We start from the raw sequence: 5,135 nt of genomic DNA, 5'->3' as shown, positions 1-5,135 counted from the left end.
TCAGTGCAGTGGGGGGAGAGGGGGAGCAGAGGAGAGGAAGCAGCTGAGACACCCAGAGCTTGAAATGGCCCTAATGGGCTCAGCAGGATACATACTCATTAGATGAAAAAGGACTTCTCTCTAAAAAGCCATAAAGATCCATTTCTTATGTTTGTAATGAGGGAATTGGTTGTGTATCATGTACACCTTCACCTTAGACTCCCCCGCCTCCCAGCAAAAACACATCTAGAACTAGGTTGTTTAGCACATACTGATTCAAGTGACAAAACAGCTTCAAAAGACATTAGGACAAATATTTCTGAGTTAGTCACAAGAGCTAAATTTGTCATTAATTTTCTTATCGTTCATCAGTTAATGGTTTATGGGGGGGGAACTTGGTGAAATGACAGTAAGTGACCACAGTGCACCCCCTGTGGTCAGGCACAGCCCTGCCTCAGTTTCCCCCACCCAGAGGTATAAACAAGTCCAAGAAGGCCTTTCTAGTATTAAAAATGAGGATGACAAGGTGGGTGAGGTAATATATTTTATTGGACCAACTTCTTGTGGATTGTGGAGCTGTTCTAGTTGGTTCCACTTTTTGTTTTTGTGTTGGATGGCTACCATCAGAGTTTTTTGATAGTAGTTTTGAGTTTTTTGCAAAATCTCCAGATAGGGTTCTTGATTTTTCTCTTCTGGTGTATGGGAGCATGTGACGATTTGCTTGAGATGGTCCTTTCTGGAGTACATGAGACGGTTTCTCAATTTTCCTGAAGTCGTTCTGCAGACCTGTTCAGCATATTTAGAGTTGTATGTAGTTGTCAGAAGGTTATAGATAGTGAGTCCTCTGAGGAAGTTTTGTTTCTTGCATTTGCTCAGGAAGTAGTTGCTGAGTTTTGCTTCCTTCATGTTGTGGAGTTTCCATTTCAGATAGCAAAGTTCAATATCTTCCATTGTCAGTCTCAGTATTATTGTAGCCGTGGCCCATTGGAGGGTCTCATTTATTTAACAGAAAAAGGACAACAAACAAAAGCTTCAGTCAGCTACTCCAGTGGAAAGTCTCTGCCCCTGCTAATCAGTCTTAACTCTAGTCTCAGATAGGTTGACCAGGTGTCCCATTTTTCAAGGGACAGTCCCTTTTTGGGGACTCTCTTATATAGGCGCCTATTACCCTCCACCCCCATCCCATTTTTTCCCCACAATTGCTATCTGGTAACCCTACTCCCAGAGTATTCTTAGGCTGAATTCTCTGCCTGATTCTTGGGCGTTCAGCCATACACCTGTCTTCCCCTGTCAGCGAGTCATTCTTTGGGGGGCCACTAGGGACTGGCTCAGCAGGGTACCCACTTCATTCTCCTGGGCTGAAGGATTCCTTATCTGGGAGCACTCTCTGGGCCATTCCTTCTGTCTGTGAGCCTCTGCTCTTCAGGGAGCCTCACTCCTCAGGAGCTTCCTCCATTCTGGGCCTTCTGACTGAACTCTCATAAGCCTTTATTGGGCCCTAATTAATTGCTGCCCAGCCACCTAGGCAATTAATGACTCACAAGTGGATCTGAGTTGGCTCACTCTCCTTGGCAGAGCCTGTCACAGGTAGGCTGCTCCCTGACTCCCTTGAAAGGGCCAGTCCCCATGACACTTGGACACTGTATTTAGGGCATGAATGGTTAATTTGTGCTTTATTATTTAAATATGCTGAACATATAAGTTTGTTTTCTCTGAGTACTCTAGATCTTTTATTCTGGAGGAGTAAAGGTCCCTTTCCTGCCACAATACCCTTAACTTTCCCATTTGTCACCTGTACAAGAGTTCATAGATTTTTACAATTAAATAATAGTGCAACTTAAATGATATGACAGATGTAGGCATCCTTGAATGAATAATTTATCAGGGCTACAGTAAAATAGACATAAAGGGGCAGTGGCTAGATTCTTGAAAAAAAGGATGGCCATTCCAGGCTTAATGTATCTGATCTCATGTGACTTTAAAAAAAAGTGACCTTGTACTCATTTAATACTTGGATGGATCACTTGAGCGTGTCTGGTGCTCAAATTTAACTACTTCTTTGCAATATCAGTGGCTGTTGATTTTATATCATGCTAAGTGATAATATTATACAAAAAACCTGAGTTCACTCCTGTACTTATTTTAATCTCTTATGCTGTAATGACTCCACTAAAAAGACACTAGCCTGTAGTTACACTACCATTACTTTTATTTATTAAGAATATTATTTGTCAGGTGCCAACAGTACGCTTTAAAACCAACAATGACCCCCCCACACTCCCATGAGCAATTTACAGTCTAAACACAGAGTCAGAGTCATTTTAAACTATTAGCCTAAAGTCCAATGAAGGGATGAAAAAGTCCAAAGGGATGAAATTAGAATTTCTGATTTTTAATGTCCTAGGTACCAAAGGAATATGCCCCAAACATGCCTAAATTCAACAATATACTTATGAACCTCAGATTTCTGAATCTTTCTCCTGTGTTGTCTCTAAGGACTTCGTAACCAGCCTGATATCTATCCCACTGTCTCACTGAGAAATCCTTTTGGTTATTTTACCTGACTTGGCTGTTTAACAGTGGCAAGGAGAAAGTGCTGCTCACATTATATTCTCATTATCAATAGGCATCCCCATTTGGAGAATTCTCAAAAAGGCTTATGAAGAGTTGAACATCTGGGGTCCCCCTCACCCTCTAGGGCTCACATCTGGCCAAGGAACATCGGCTATAATTCCCTTTGGAGTTTTTCACTACCATTATATAAATGGACCAGGGACTGAGACAGTGGGACTAGGTTGCAAACTGTGGTCTCCAGCACAAAGCAGAACTATTCTGGTAGTGAGCTGTCTAGTATTGTGATTTTTATACTCCATGTACATTAGAAGTGTGGGAAAAGCCATGAACCAACACACTCTTTCCAATCTGTTACTCGGTACTAGTCTGAAGATCATGCAACATAATTAGCAAGACATCTGAAATGCCAACTCCCTTCACTACAATCCAAAATGCTGAGCTGTTGACCGAGTCAAGAGCCATTTTGATGTCAATATATGCTGCATGAAGCAGGCAGTTAAATTCTCGGTGCAGCTCAGCCACAAGCCAGAGGGTAAAGGACAGTGCCCATTGTCAACTGCCCAACAGTAAAGCCTTATTGCTGTAGACAACAAAGTCTGTTAAAGGGTAGCTGCATGCTACCAAGCATAACATGAGCAAAGATCTTTTCAAAGACCAATACCAATGAGATTGGCCTGTAGTTGTCACACTTGGTGCAGGATCCTTTGCCTTTGTATGTGGACACTGTCATGCCTTCTTTCCATTCTGATGGTACTTTTGCCTGATGTCTCCACTTTAAAGAACAATTGACACAGGACAATGCACACTGTTGTTTCCAGGCATAATATCGTCAGGCCCAACATCATCTCCATTCCATAACTTTTGGATGCCCTTTCATACTTCCTTGAGTAACAGAAAATTAGGGTCTGCTGCCTTACAGTTTGACAGGTTATATAAGCTCTGAACTATGGTCAGCTGGTGTGTGATTCAGCATGCTTTCATAATGTGTTTTCCATCTGTCCAGGACCTCATCTGCCAATGAGCAGGGAAAGCCATCTGGTTTTGTGATGGGTATTTATGACTGCCAGCCAGGAACATGATGGCTCTGTAGGGAGGATGCAAATTGTTGCACTTTAGGCCTTCCTATGCTTTTGTCAGACAGGGAGTTGTAGATCTCAGTGTCATTTTTGCCCTACCTCAGGGATGCATTCTTGTGGACACTATTCTGTCACGTTATTGACTGGATACTAGGACTGGCTGCTCCACACATCACAATCAAGGTTGGTCAAGAAATGTTCACTGGTCAGGACTACAATGACAATACTGCCTTACTTGTGGAGAAGTCAGAATTTCAACCCCCCCATCCTCCAAAGTCTCCAACATGCTACCTGCACTATGGGGTTGAACATCTCATGGCAGAAGACCAAGGTCCAGAACCTCAGAGCTGGGCCAGCAGCAGCAGCCATAGTGAAGGTGGAGTCAAGTACTGTGGAGACCGACTTCATCTACCTTGGGCAAAAGCAGTATTCAAATAATTGTAGCAGACTGGACATTCTTTGATGAATAGATCTCACCACCTCCTGCAAGATGACGATGTGGTTGATTATGGACTCAAACTTATTTCTGCTGTGACAAAGTTCAAGATCTATCGAGTCTGTGTACTACCTGTATTACTGTACATGTCAGAAACCTGGACCCTCTTACAGGCAGATTTGGGGTGGCAACAGGGGTTCCATATAAACTGTCAGCTCCAAATCCTGAGCATAAAGTGGTTTGACTTTGTGTGAAAGGTCATAATTTCCACATAGATTTAGCCTTCCTTCAGTCATTCATTATATTCAAAAGCAGCAGCGCATGCTCTTCAGCCATGTCACCATAATGGACAGAAACATTCTGCATGCCATGCTCTAGAACTCTAGAAGTCAACACTTGAAGGGATGCACACTTAGACCTTCTCTGGCATCGCCCATGGGGCTGCCCCAGAGATTTGTGCATTTGCAGGATGGAGCCAGATCCAGGAACGTCACTACACAATGCCCGTTGTGATGCCTTTGCCATCAACCATGGGCACTTGGGCTGGAGCAGCAACCCTCAGTAGATTATGCATGCATAATCATTTGATGAATGTATATTAGGCAAATCAGCACTAGGGTACAATTACATTGGACTAACCCAAACCTATAATCAAAAGCAAATATCACTCTACATGTTTGGTATCCTGATATTTAAGAAAGGCCCCTTATAAATGTTTAAAAACAAATATCAGTAGATAATAAAATTAGTTAATATTGACTATTTATATTATACACAAAAAAGTACGTTAAAAGATGCCAAGGTACGTTAAAAGAGTAAGGTTACAAAACAAAGCACTCAGAAGTTAGGAAATGCCAGATTTAAAGTTGTCTGTGCAACTTTTATTCATCCCCATGTGCAAATGTGCTGATACAATTATTCCTGCCTCATACAGGATAGATGATGCTCATTTAATGAGAAACTAACCAATATTTTGTTTTCTCCTCATTGTTCAGTGAGGTCTTACACCTTAATTAATCAGAGCTGGTCAGCTGGAGATTGGCAGCTGCTGATTGTGGGCCCAGATCTCC

The 5,135-nt window shown here is 42.3% G+C and overlaps 1 long non-coding RNA gene across 1 annotated transcript; it reads right to left on the bottom strand.

Moving 5' to 3' along the window:
* Positions 1 to 536: 536 nt before the first annotated feature.
* On the bottom strand, positions 537 to 4,196 carry LOC120405642. Its single transcript, XR_005598740.1, has 3 exons — positions 3,921 to 4,196; positions 1,521 to 1,619; positions 537 to 972 (listed from the first exon to the last, which is right to left on the bottom strand). It is a non-coding gene; the product is annotated as an uncharacterized LOC120405642 (long non-coding RNA).
* Positions 4,197 to 5,135: the final 939 nt, after the last annotated feature.

Source organism: Mauremys reevesii, linkage group 5 (genome assembly GCF_016161935.1).
Source record: "Mauremys reevesii isolate NIE-2019 linkage group 5, ASM1616193v1, whole genome shotgun sequence".
NCBI classification, from domain to species: Eukaryota; Metazoa; Chordata; order Testudines; family Geoemydidae; genus Mauremys; species Mauremys reevesii.
The sequence above is the reverse complement of the archived record's forward strand: the minus strand, read 5'-3'. Positions and strand labels throughout refer to the sequence as shown.